We start from the raw sequence: 14,265 nt of genomic DNA on the forward strand, positions 1-14,265 counted from the left end.
AAGAAAAGCAACCCCTCTGGAATTGCAACAATACTAATGATCATGTCTCTGCTAGGCCACGTTCAGGTGTTTTCACCCAGTGTCTGTTGGATCCGAATTTCCCAGCCTGGGTGCATCAAGCATTCAGACAGTACAGTGACATGGAGCTAGTTACTGGTCCAAACTTTTCATAGAGGAGGGTCACATGCGTAGTTGTGCGGCACCTCTACTGGCCGTGTTCAGAAATAAAAGGGCATCATCGTCTGTTCGAGACCTTGCAGGTATGGTATGTGCTATACAAAATGGCGTCCTGACCCCGCACGTACAGTATGTGTGAGGTCATGACTCATATGGTGTATGAGAGGTCATGCCATGCTGAGGACACCATTTTGTAGAGCTGGTCTCCTGCAGGGACAGATGTCTTCGGGGACCAGACAGAAATGGTCCTGTGGTTGGATCTTGCCCACGGGCCGCCAGTCGAACTAGCCTTATAGGTAGGGTGACCACCCATCCCTGATATCAAGGGCCTATCTCTTATTTCATTGATTTGTCCCTTAGGGTGGCCACCCATCCCTTATTTAAAGGGATGTCCCTTGACCACTGTCAGCATTAAATTGATGATGATTGCATTGTATATTTGAGGGCAGTAGGAATTAACACTTGAGAGAAAAGTGCATGATGTGCTACGGGAAATGGTGTTTGCCTAAAATATCCTTGAAAATAAAGAATTGCCCCTTATTTTTCATGTGGTCTTCCCTTGTTTCCATCCAGCAAAAGTGATCACTTGGCTTGTTGGTCAGAAGAAGCTAGGCAGATAGGGGTTTAAAGTTCCTGTCTGTGTAACTGTAACAGAGCATGGCTGTGGACACACACGTCATAGTCACCGGTAGGGATCTGAAGTGGGAATTTCAGCCCTGTAATCACAAGCTCCTTGCCTTAAAGCAGTAACTGCTTTGAGCTGCGAGCCATGAGCTAGTTGTTTGTGACTGGGCCTGGCCACTAGGGGGACATGATCGCATAGACTCATAGACTTTAAGGTCAGAAGGGACCATTATGATCATCTGACCTCCTGCACAACGCGCCAAGCAAATGTATGAAATAACCACATAAAGCCAACCAGAGGGGGCGTGTCCTAGCACTGCCCTTGTCTCCTCCAGCTCTGCTTTTCCGTGGTGGTGCCCTGAGGTTTCTCCTCTGCAATTCTTTCGATGGGATGCGCAGAGAGCCAAGTGGCTGCAAGTTTGTGAGCTAGTGGCCATGAGGCAAGCCCCTAGGATGAGCAGGCAGGAGATGGGGAAGCTGAGGCTGGAGGAGAGAGAAGTCCCATCAGACTCCAGTCTCCTGTTCAGATCAATCAGCAAATGACTGAAAGCCTGTGGGATTTGGGCAAAGACAACTGGTGGAATTAAAAAACAACAAAACACAAACTAGGGACAAGGGATCATGTCTCAGACATTCTAAATGAGGCCAAGACACATGGGCCAGCCTCCCATGGGTAGCTGTAGCCATTTCGGTTTAAGGACAATGGACCAAATTCATCCCTGCCGTTAAGTGGGTGCCCATCGCATTCAGTGAAGGACCAGATCCCCCTCTGGTGCACATTGGTGTTGCTCTATGGGAAAGAGCTCCAGGGGGAGTAAATCAGTGTAGCTTCATTCTTTCTTTCTCTTTCTTGTGTAGCTGCTCTTAAATTAAAAGAGGAGAAAAGAAAGGCAATGGCTCTCCCACCAGGAGCGCTTGTATCAATTGGATGGGCAGTGTGGGATGGCTCCTGGAGGCCAGTAACAGTCGACGTAGGCAATGCAGTGTCTACAGTGACACTGTGTCGACCTAACTACATCGCCTGTGACACTACACCACTTGAGAAGGAGGTGTTCTTATGTCAGCGTAGAGAGGCACTTATGTCGGCCGGAGCCGAATTTAAGTGAAGACACTTCCACACCCAGGTTGACGCAAGGCTGTTTATGTCGACCCAACTGCATAGTGTAGACCAGCCCCTAGTGTGGTAACACTCAACTCCTGTTATCATGGGACAGACTAAGCATGTGAGTGAGGAAGTGGCTGCTGTGGCGTGTAGAGACGAATGAAAACTACAGTTACGGTGCTGGTCCACACACCAAGCAGGCGCGCAGCCTTAACATAGGCCTACTCGCCAAAGCTTTACCGGTAACACTTGCCTTATTTTGGCACATCCTTGCCCACCTCCGTGCTCAATTTTGAGTCCTGTCACTAAAACCCTGATGAAGTAAAACCACCTCCGTAAATGACATAAGCCCTCTACTGGCCCTGTTCGTCCAGTATGATGCCTGTGTGGGGGCTGCATTATGGGTACCAGCCAAAACAGCCCTCCAGCAATGTCCCTGTCGCTGCTCGGGTGACTGCTGTGGTCATAATTTGGAACTCTCCTGCCAAGGGGTCACAGTGGCTGGAACCTCCCATTCCTCCACCTTTAGCCCGTGTGTTTTGGAAATTCCTCTGTCCCTGCAGCCCACCTTGGTGAGCTCAGGTGTGGCTCTACCTGCTGCTCCAGCTAAAGGTCCTGTTGCCATCTGGTCCAGGAAAGGAGTCCTAGACCAGTTGTTCTCAACCTTTTTTTGGCTCAGGAGCCATTTGTCTATGTTTATAGCCTGTTGTGACCCAGTAAATAGTCTGGGAGTGGTGGCCCTGGGGTAGTTTAAGTCAGATCCTGCCCTCCGGGGGGGTTGGGTGACCAGCCAGGAACTCACCGCACAGTGGTGACTCCTGCAGCTCCCGTGCTGTGGGTCTGGCTGGCCTTGGCTCTCCATTCTGGGCATTGCAACCTCCGGGGTTACAGCACTGCTCGGGTTCCTCCCCATTCCCCCATGACTGGACCAAATCTGTGTGAGTGGAGCTGTGCCCTGGATCATGGGGTTGCAGGTCCACTCACCCAGGTTTGGCCTACCCAGACTCCGGTCACCATGACAGCTGGGCCAAACTGAGTGGCGCTGGGACCCCAGAGGTTGCGGTACCTGGAGCAGGGAGGGGGGAACAGCCAGCCTCATGGGACAGGAGCTGCCACATGACCTTTTGAAACGTTCTGGTGACCCAATTTTGGGTCCCGGCCTACAGGTTAAGTCGAGAAGCCCTGGAGTAGATGTCTTCAGCCTGTGTTGGGCGGGGGCGGGGGAAGGGAGGCGGTGCAAGCCCTACTACAGAATCCCCGCAGACATAAAGGTGTCTATTCCCACATTTCAAAGGTGAGCCAGACATTGGGGTAGGACAGAGAAGAGCAGCAATGCCAGGAAGGGGAAGAAACTCCGGGAGTTGTACCGCCAGGCAAAGGAGGCCAATGGCCTAGCAGGGGCTGACTCCTGGGCCCATCGTGCTTGGCACAGACCCCACCACTACCCTGTGGACATCTCCTGGGACCTGGAGGAAGGAAATCTGGCAGCGCCCAGTGATGTTCAGCTCACTGAGGTTACCTGTAAACAACCCGGAGTTCTTCCAGTTCCGGACAAGCCCAGACACAGAACCCACTGGGGATGGGGACAGGGAAGGGAGCTCAGGTGGGTACATTAATACACACTTCTTTTTTCTGTTTACATGCTTCATGGGCTTCCAAACCTCCCCCTCTCTCTTGCTCCCCTTCCTTTGCCCCCTTTTATATAATGGCTGCGTGCACACAGTCAAAATTGCCGTTTGAAGTAGACTCCCTATTTTAAAAATGTGCCCTGGTAATAAAAATAAAGGACATGGTAAGCAACTTTTTAACTCAGCTTATTTTTGAGATGAGCAGTCTTCCCAGCAGAGAGAGGGTCAGGTTTCTCATCAGAGCCCCCAGGGGCTGGGAGAACTCACAGACACAGCTGATTCTAGCTCAGCCAATGAGACAGACCCAGGAAGGGAAACACCCAATTCCTGTCCCAGATGGCTGGAAATTCAAACTAACTTGGTTACCCTTCCCTCCAGGAGCTATGGCTACAGAGAGCCCTGCAAAAAGTCTCCAGGATGAACTTTCTTGTCCCATCTGCCTGGAGTATTTCAAAGACCCAGTGTCTATTGAGTGTGGGCACAACTTCTGCCGGGCCTGCATCAGCCAGTGCTGGGAGAAGTTGGAGCCAAACTTCTCCTGCCCCCAGTGCAGAGAAACCTGCGGCCCAACAGGCAGCTGGGGAAGGTGGTGGAGTTAGTGAAAGGACTGAGGCTTCAGGCAGTGACAGAGCCCGAGGGGCAAAGAGTGTGTGAGAGGCACCAGGAGGCTCTGAAACTGTTCTGTGAGGAGGATCAAACCCCCATCTGCGTGGTGTGTGATAAATCCAAAGCTCACAGATCTCACACGGTGGTTCCCATAGAGGAGGCTGCCCAGGAGTACAAGGTAGGAAATCTCCTCCCAGCATCAGTGTTTGTACCTACCGGGTTTTTCAGATCTATTTCCAGGCCCAGAGTACAGCTGCTCATGCAGACACCATTTAGCCTGCGGCCATAACTGTAGGTTCCCAGGCTTTCCGATGTTTGGGTTTTCTTCTAGTGTCACTGGAACTCCTCATGTCCTGCTGTCATAAAGGATGGGCTTTTTTGCTAACTACAGTGTTGTGATAAAGATTTAGAACCTTACACATGGATCTCTGCTCTGACTTGAGGACTAATTTCCAGGGGTGGGTGGGGAAAAATATTCTTTCTCTTGTGATGGCCTTTTCCTCAGCTAATATTTCTGTTCCAACACCCGTTCCTGCTGAGCGGGACACACCGGAACCAGCACTGCCAGCCCCCACCGTTCTAAAATCCTGAGATCTTTGAAAAGATTCAGTCAGACTCTGGGAATTGATCCTCCCACACTCTGCTTCATTCATTTCAAACCAACAGAGAAATAACTTGATTCTTGGTCCCCAAAAGATGCTGGTGGATGCGAGGTGAGGCAGGGGTGTAGTCAGAGCTCCTGACTGGTGGACAGATGATGAAGAATTTTTGGAGCAAAGCTGACACCATCTGTTTTACTAGGATCAGCAATGTGAGAGCAGAGTTGTCGGAAAGAGATCGTTACTGAACACGCTGGGAGGCACTAGGGTTTGTACATTGGCAGCCAGGGCCCAGTTTGCGCTCCTAGCCCCCAGGTGTCTGAATGAATTAGTTCTCCTCTGTTACCTGCTGTTTTCCCTCAGTTCCTGCAGTGTCCGTGGCCTGGCCTGTGAGTTGCCATGTGGGTGCTCTCCCGGCCTGCTGCTGGGTTAAACAAGCTGGAAAACTAAATCTGTGCAGCAACATTATGGGGGGGGGGGGAAATAATTGCTCCTCAAGCTCCAAAAGAAAAAATATTAACCTCCCCCACCCCCATTTGTCTTTGCCCAGGAACAATTCCAGACCCGACTGCAGGCTTTGAAGGAAGAGAGAGAAAAGCTCCTAGGATGGAAACTGACAGGAGAGAAGAGAAGCCCAGAGTACCTGGTACGTGCCCGGTGTTGTTAACCAGTAGGGCCGTGGGGATGAATGTCAGTGTGGGAGGTTTGTGCGTCTCTCTGGGCCGTGTGCTGCTGGTTTGGGATTGTGCGTGTCTGTTTCTGTTCCCCTTTGTGGGCTGGAGTGGGACTGAGGGTATGTCTACACTACAAAATTAGGTCGATTTAATATAAGTCGATTTTTTAAAAATCAGTTTGATACAGTCGATTGTGTGTGTCCCCACTTAAGACCATTAAGTGGGCGGAGTGTGTCCACAGTACCGAGACTAGCATCGACTTTCGGAGCTGTGTATCCCCCAGTTCCCGCAGTCTCCGCTGCCCATTGGAGTTCTGGGTTGAGCTCACAATGCCTTATGGGGCAAAAACTTTGTCGCGGGTGGTTCTGGGTACATGTCGTCAGGCGCCTCCCCTCCTCCCCCCCCCCCCGGTGAAAGCAACAGCAAAAAATCGTTCCTTGCATTTTTTCCTGTGTTACCCGTGTAGACGACGTACCACGGCAAGCATGGAGCCCACTAAGCTCACTGTCACCATACGTCTCCTGGGTGCTGCTGACAGACGCGGTACTGCAGTGCTACACAGCAGCAGCTCCTTGCCTTTGCAAGTTGGCAAAGACAGTTGTACGGTCTGCTGCTGTCTCCTGATTGCTCCTGGCCAGCCTCGGTGAGGTCGGTCGGGGGCGCCTGGGCAAAAATGGGAATGACTCCCCAGGTCATTCTCTTCTTTAAGTTTTGTCTAATGGAGAGTCAGTCCTGCCTGGAATATCAGGCAAGTCTACTAAAGAACCAGAGAGGCAAATGGCTGCTCCGGGTCAGAGCCCCAGACATCCCGCAGAAATGATGAGCTGCATGCCATTCTAGGGGGTGCCCCTACAACTATCCCACCCGGTGCTTCCCTCCTCCCCCATCCCTCCCGGGCTACCTTGGCAGTTATCCCCCCATTTGTGTGACGAATTAATAAAGAATGCATGAATTTGAAACAACGCTGACTTTATTGCCTCTGCAAGCAGAGATCAAAGGGGGGAGGGGAGGGCGGTTGGCTTACAGGGAAGTAGAGTGAATCACCATTCTGCACTTGCTCAGCCTATAGCTGCCGACTGGGAGAGAAGCCTGAGGGAGAAGCCTCCAGCTGGCATGATATTCCAGGCAGGACTGAATCTCCATTATACAAAACTTAAAGAGAGAATGACCTGGAGTCATTCCCATTTTTGTCCAGGCGCCCCCGACCGACCTCACCGAGGCCAGCCAGGAGCGCCCACGGGACGACGATGACGGCTACCAGTCATACTGCACCATCTGCCACCCGCAAGGCAAGGGGATGCTGCTGTGTAGCACTGCAGTACCGCGTCTGCCAGCAGCACCCAAGAGACATACGGTGACAGTGAAAAAAGGCGAGAAACAATTTTTTGCCGTTGCTTTCACTGAGGGGTGGGTGGGCTCTGACAACATGTACCAAGAACCACCCGCGACAATGTTTTTGACCCATCAGGCATTGGGAGCTCAACCCAGAATTCAAATGGTTGGCGGAGACTGCGGGAACTGTGGGATAGCTACAGTCGTCAGTCACTGAAAGCAACGGCTGAGAATGGTTTCGCGCCTTTTTTCCGTGCAGATGCCATAGCACGGCGAGCATGGAGCCCGCTCAGATCGCCACGGCAGTTATGAGCACTGTAAACAGCACACGCATTATCCTGCAGTATGTGCAGCACCAGGACCTGCAAAGGCAGGCGAGGAGGCGACCGCAGCGACGGCAGGGTGGTCACGAGAGTGATGAGGACAGGGACTTCTCTGAAAGCACGGGCCATGGCAATTTGTCCAGCCTGGTGACAATGGGGCAGGTTCTATCCATGGAATGCCGATTCTGGGCCCGGGAAACAAGCACAGACTGGTGGGACCGCATAGTGTTGCAGGTCTGAGATGATTCACAGTGGCTATGAAACTTTCGCATGCGTAAGGGAACTTTCGTGGAACTTTGTGACTTGCTTTCCCCTGCCCTGAAGCACAAGAATACCAAGATGAGAGCAGCCCTCACAGTTGAGAAGCGAGTGGCGATAGCCCTCTGGAAGCTTGCAACGCCAGACAGCTACCGGTCAGTTGGGAATCAATTTGGAGTGGGCAAATCTACTGTGGGGGCTGCTGTGATCCAAATAACCAAAGCAATCTTTGACCTGCTGCTATCAAGGGTAGTGATTCTGGGAAATGTGCAGGTCATAGTGGATGGCTTTGCTGCAATGGGATTCCCTAACTATGGTGGGGCAGTAGACGGAACGCATATCCCTACCTTGGGACCGGAGCACCAAGGCAGCGAGTACATAAACCGAAAGGGGTACTTTTCAATGGTGTTGCAAGCACTAGTGGATCACAAGGGACGTTTCACCAACATCAACGTGGGATGGCCAGGAAAAGTACATGACGCTCGCATCTTTAGGAACTCTGGTCTGTGTCAATGGCTGGAGTAAGGGACTTACTTTCCAGACCAGAAAATAACTGTTGGGGATGCTAAAATGCCTCCAGTTATCCTTGGGGACCCAGCCTACCCCTTAATGCCATGGCTCATGAAGCCATACACAGGCAGCCTGGACAGTAGTCAGGAGCTGTTCAACTATAGGCTGAGCAAGTGCAGAATGGTGGTAGAATGTGCCTTTGGACGTTTAAAAGCGCGCTGGCGCAGTTTAGTGACTCGGTTAGACCTCAGTGAAACCAATATTCCCATCGTTATTAGTGTTTGCTGTGCGCTCCACAATATCTGTGAGAGTAAGGGGGAGACGTTTATGGCAGGGTGGGAGGTTGAGGCTGATTACGCGCAGCCAGACACCAGGGCGATTAGAAGAGCACAGCAGGACGCGCTGCGCATCAGAGAAGCTTTGAAAACCAGTTTCATAACTGGCCAGGGGGCTACGGTGTGAAAATTCTGTTTTTCTCCTTGATGAAAACCCTCCCCCTTGGTTCACTCTATTTCCCTGTAAGCCAACCGCCCTCCCCTCCCCTCTTTGATCACCACTTGCAGAGGCAATAAAGACATTGTTGTTCAAAATTCATGCATTCTTTATTACTTTGTCACACAAATGGGGGGATAACTGCCAAGATAGCTCGGGAGGGTTGGGGGAGGAGGGAAGCAATGGGTGGGGTGAGGGAGGAGCGAAGGACAAAGCCACACTGCACTTCAAACCTTATTGAATGCCAGCTTTCTGTTGCTTGGGCAGTTCTCTGGGGTGGAGTGGTTGGGGGGCCAGAGGCCCCCCCACCGCGTTCTTGGGCATCTGGTGAGGAGGCTACGGAACTTGGGGAGGAGGGCGGTTGGTTACACAGGGGCAGCAGTGGCGGTCTGTGCCCCTGCTGCCTTTCCTGCACCTCAACAATACACCGGAGAATATGAGTTTGATCCTCAAGTAGCCTGAGTATTGCTTCATGCCTCCTTTCATCACGCTGACGCCACATCTCCTCTCGCTCGTCCTTCCTGTCCTCACATTCATTTTCTGTCTTCCTGCACTCTGACATTGTCTGCCTCCACACATTCTGTTGGGCTCTTTCAGTGTGGGAGGACTGCATGAGCTCAGAGAACATGTCATCATGAGTGCGGTTGTTCGCCTTCTAATCTTCGCTAGTCTCTGGGATGGAGACGATACAGCTAGCGTTGAAACATTTGCTGCTGCAGGAGGAAAAAAAAAGGGAGAGTAGTATTTAAAAAGACACATTTTAGAGAACAATATGTAGGCTCTTCCACGGTGAACCAAGCTGTTAACATTACATAGCACGTGAGCTTTCTTTACAAGGTTGCACTTTGACTCTTATATTGAGGGCTGCCGGTTTGGTGTGAGAGATCACACACGCAGGGCCGGTGGGCAACAGAATTCGGCTTGCAGGCAGCCATGGTAAGCCACAGTCTTTTGGCTTCTTTAACCTTCATAACATGTGGGAATGGTTTTAAACAGCAGCGCCCTCATGTCCCATACCAAGCACCCGTTGGGTTGGCCATTTAAAAGGAGGGGCTGTGGTTTTCGGTTTAACGTGCAGCACAAACCCAACTAAACCCTTCCACCCCACCCTATTCTCTGGGATGATCGCTTCACCCCTCCCCTCTAAAACTCACCTGCATCCTGATGTTGTCTTTGAAAATCACTGTGCCCCATCCAGGCCTGAGACAGGGTTATTGGACCGAATCAGGAGTCATGTGGCCGAGGGGCTACAGAGGTGAAGGGGTCAGACGAAAAGAACGTGACATTCAATTTGTCTCCCATTCTTATAACTTTTCTGGGCCCGCCTATGGCTCAGATCATAGAACCGATCAGCCCCAACTGAGCTGGGTCTGATTGAATTTCACCTTGGCTAGCATCCGGCACCCAGGGCCACACCAGGGAATCAGCATCTTAGAAGTTATTAGAGGGTCTTTCAGGCTCTGTAAATACGCACACACCTTGGATACACACATGGGAAAGTGATATGAGCATGCTCCAGGAGACTGGTGCACCTCAAGACAGAGTACGGAGCAGTAGCAGGCAGCTGTGGAAAAAGGGCAGAGTTAAGGTTGGGTGGCAGTGTATGTGGAAGGCGCGACCTTAGCTCTGCATTCCCTTGTTTTCAGAGCTGTGTTTGTCTTCGCTTCATTCTTGATTTCATGGTATAAGTTTATGGCCTGGGGCTGCACTAGAGATCCCGATCTCTGCACTAACACAGTTAGCTTTTAGAGACTGAATTCTCATGTCTCTCCAGAGGTGTGGCTGGGCGTCCCTCCGGGGCATGTGAATATCAGGAGTTTCCTCAGTAAAACTTGAGAGTTTTGGTTTGTTTTCTTATTTTTATTTGTGTTTTCTTTACTCCCTTCAGTCTCTCTCAGGAAGTCTCTGCGAACGTACCTCTGAGTCTTGCCCTTTCTGCTACTGGAAGGACTGAGATTGTCATAGGTCACTGATCACAACAGAAACAAACCATGTCAGAGGGGAAGGAAATTTAGGGAGAGGTGGGACTTTCTAGGAAAATCTTCTCTCTGGTCAAATGGGGAAAGATTCTGTCTGCTTTTGAGGTGCTGAATATATAGAAATTCCCCCTCCTGCTCACACAGGGCTCTGTGAAATCTACCCTGCCTGTCGGTGTGTCCTTGACATGCCCTTTCCCTCTTTGTGCCTCTTCTTTACAGGGAAAGACAGAAGCTGAGAGAGAGAAAATTGTGTCTCAATTTAAACAGCTGCACCAGTTTCTGGGAGGAAGAAGAGCGACTCCTTCTGGCCCGACTGGGAGAGCTGGAGAAGGAGATTGTGAAGCTGCAGGATGAAAATATCACCAAACTCTCCGCGGAGATTTCCCATCTCAGCGAGCTGATCAGCTAGATGGAGGGGAAGTGCCAGCAGCCAGCGAGTGAATTCCTGCAGGTGAGACCTCAGAGCCTTGGAGATATTTGGGAAATGGATGACCGGGGAGACCCATGTGGCTTGGAGTGCAGGATCCTAACACTACAATGGAACTCACTGTTTCTAGTTTTTACATAGGAATCCTCTCTCTCACTCTCTCTTTAATGGTACCTCATTTTATTGTTATGAACTACTTTTAAAATGTGAATTCTCTGGTTTATGATCACTTCCACTTGCTTCTGTGTTATTATTATCTTTTGTATTATTAATAATTTGATTAGGGGTATGGAACAGCTTCCATATCACTTGTAACGGAGCTCTTTTTTCTCTGTCTCCCCCTCTCTAGGACGTCAGAGGCACCTTGAGCAGGTACATGGCTTCGTCTCACTCTCAGGGACACGTCACTGTGCGGGGGAGGGTCTTGAGCCCCATGCGAGGCCCACATCTCCTCAGGGCACCATGGCCAACTCTGCGGGGCAGGGTCACCCCTCAGATCCAAATCCCCCCTCTGCTGACTTTACTCCTGGGATTGATGCTCTTTATTCGAGACGCTGAGATGATGAAGCATGGGGGCAGGTTAATAGACCAGAATAGATCTATTAAATCTCTTGTGTCCCGTGGAACGGCAATACGGACCCTTCCAGAGCAGCAGTAGTCAAATATGTCCAGCTTGTGTCTGTTTGGCGCCCTGTGTGAGGTGATTTGGGGTTAGTGGTCTCCATCCATTTCTGACTGGGCAGGTGTGCACGCTTTGTCTCTCCCCGTAGGTCCCACCTCTCTCTCCATCCTGTGCTCTAGGGTTCCCAGCAGGGCCCCTCCATCCTTTCTGTCTTTGGGAGGTCTCCCCTGGTGCTGTCTCCTCCTCTTCCATTCCCCGGGGGCTGGGGGCCGCCTCCTTCCATCCAGGGCTGCTACCTCCTCCTCCCACCCCAGATGCACTGGGGTTTGTGCTCCCCTCTCTGCTGCCTCCTTGATTCCCTCTGACTGGGGGTGTCTCCCCAACAAGTAGCTGAGGCTGATGCCCCTTCGGTCCCACCCCAGGCTCAACTGCCTGCCCCGCCCTGTCCCTGCTGCTGGGAGTGGGGCAGCCCGAGCAGGGAGATGCAGCTGGGGGGGGGAGGCAGAATCTGCAGCCAAAACTGTAGCAATTATGGCACCTCTAGGGTCTGGGAGGAGGGAGCTACAGTGAAATCCCATTTCTGCCCCAGAACAGAGGCAGCTTCTTGGGATCCAGCCAGAACAAAGCTGCTGGGGAGTGTGAGAAGTTGTAGCAGCCTCCCCAGGGCTGAGCTCTGCCCCTAATGCTCTGATTCTTTCTCTCTCCCCAGTGAATGTGACCCTGGATCCAGACACGGCTCATCCTAAACTCATCCTGTCCGCGGATCGGAAAAGTGTGAGATGGAGAGAGACACGGCAGCGACTGCCCAACAACCCTGAGAGATTTGACCCTGAGCCCTGTGTGCTGGGCTGTGAGGGATTCACCTCAGGGAGACATTGCTGGGAGTTGGAGGTGGGGAGTGGGCGATACTGGGCCGTGGGGGTGGCCAGAGAGTCTGTGGGGAGGAAGGGAGAGATCAGTCTTAGTCCTGAGGGGGGGATCTGGGCTGTGGAGCGACTGAATGTGGGTCTATATCATGCTCTCACTTTCCCTAAGACCACACTGTCACTGCGCCGGGTCCCCAGCAGGGTCTGGGTTTGTCTGGACTGTGACAAGGGGCAGGTGGCATTTTTCGATGCTGACAACAAGTCCCCGATATTCACTTTCCCCCCCAGCCTCTTTCAATGGGGAGAGAATCCGCCCTTGGCTCAGTGTCTGGTACAGTGAAACCCAGCTGATACTTAGTTAAGCTTGTGTATCAGGAACAATCCACTTGCAGGCCATGAAATGGGCTTCTCTAGCCTCTGGCCCCCTCATTTCTACGACCCTGGAATCTAAAGTGGGCCTGTGACCAGTTCTTCCCCCTCCAAAAAACCAACCAACCAAAACCACCCAGCCCTCAGGGACACTGACCAGCCTGTTTGTCAGTGTTCTCTATGATCCCAGAGGACGCTAGCATTCTGCGTAGTCAGAGAGCAAGAGGAGGAGTCCTAGGTGAGGGAGGACAGTACAGGTGGCAAATCTTTGGGGCAGAGGAGGGACAGGAGAAAATGGTTAATCTTCACTTTTGATGAGTGTTTTCTAGAATTTGACCATGGAGAATTTGACCATGGAGGTTGTTGTGTTTTATGGTTTCATGGTTTCACAGCTGCAAAGATGCTGAAATTTTTGTGGCTCACGATGGATTCTCTTGTCTCTCCTGTTGGGTAAAATATAGCAATAAACCCAGGAGCCCTCAGAACTACTTGATAAACTGGTGGGGGGTTTGTTTGCTTTTTCCTGACCTGCTCAGTGGGATCAAAGTGAGTTATATGTCATTGGAATTGCAAGAAAAGCAACCCCTCTGGAATTGCAACAACAGTAATGATCATGTCTCTGCTAGGCCATATTCAGGTGCTTTCACCCAATGTCTGTTGGATCCAAATTTCCCAGCCTGGGCGCATCAAGCATTCAGACAAACAGTGACATGTAGCTAGTTCCTCGTCCAAACTTTTCAGTGACCAGGGTCACATGCGTAGTTGTGCGACACCTCTACTGGCCACGTTCAGAAACAAAAAGGCATCATCGTCTGTTCAACGTGGCCTTGCATGTACAGCGTGTGCAAGGTTATTCTGTGCAGAGGATGCCATTTTACTCTACAAAATGGCGTCCGGACCCTATTAGTACTGTGTTTTTGAGATTGTGACCTTGCTCACATGGTGCATGAGTGCTCATGCCTTGCAGAGACACCATTTTTAAAGCTGGTCTGCTGCAGGGACAGATGCGTTCGGGGACCAGACAGAATGGTCCTGAGATGTATACGGCCTACGGGCCGCCAGTTGAACTAGTCTTATAGATAGGGTGACCACCCATCCCTAATTTCAACGGCCTGTCTCTTATTTCATTGATTGTCCCTTATGGTAGCAATCCATCCCTTATTTAAAGGGACATTCCTTGACCACTATCAGCATTAAGTTGATGATGATTGCATTGTATATCTGAGGGCAGTAGAAATGTACACTTGGAAGCAAAGTACATGATATGCTAGGGGAAATGGTGTTTGCCTAAAATGTCCTTTAAAATAAAGAATTACCCCTTATTTTTCATGTGGTCTTCCCTTGTTTCCATCCAGCAAAAGTTGTCACTACTTATACAGTAGAACCTCAGAGTTACTAACACCTCGGGAATGGAGATTGTTAGTAACTCTGAAATGTTCGTAATTCTGAACAAAACGTTATGGTGGTTCTTTCAAAAGCTTACAACTGTACATTGACTTAGTACAGCTTTAAAACTTTACTATGCAGAAGAAAAATGCTGCTTTCCTTTTTTTTTTTTTAGTAGTTAACATTTAACACAGCACTGTTCTGTATTCACCTTTTTTGGGGGTCTCTACTGCTGCCTGATTGCATACTTCCGGTTTCAAATGAGGTGTGTGGTTGACTGGTCAGTTGGTA

At 50.8% G+C, this 14,265-nt stretch overlaps 1 pseudogene; it reads left to right on the plus strand.

Moving 5' to 3' along the window:
- The first annotated feature begins 3,878 nt into the window (after positions 1-3,878).
- LOC103306146 (zinc finger protein RFP-like) lies at positions 3,879-13,870 on the plus strand (annotated as a pseudogene).
- Positions 13,871-14,265: the final 395 nt, after the last annotated feature.

This window comes from Chrysemys picta, chromosome 12 (assembly GCF_011386835.1).
Source record: "Chrysemys picta bellii isolate R12L10 chromosome 12, ASM1138683v2, whole genome shotgun sequence".
In the NCBI taxonomy this organism is placed as follows: domain Eukaryota; kingdom Metazoa; phylum Chordata; order Testudines; family Emydidae; genus Chrysemys; species Chrysemys picta.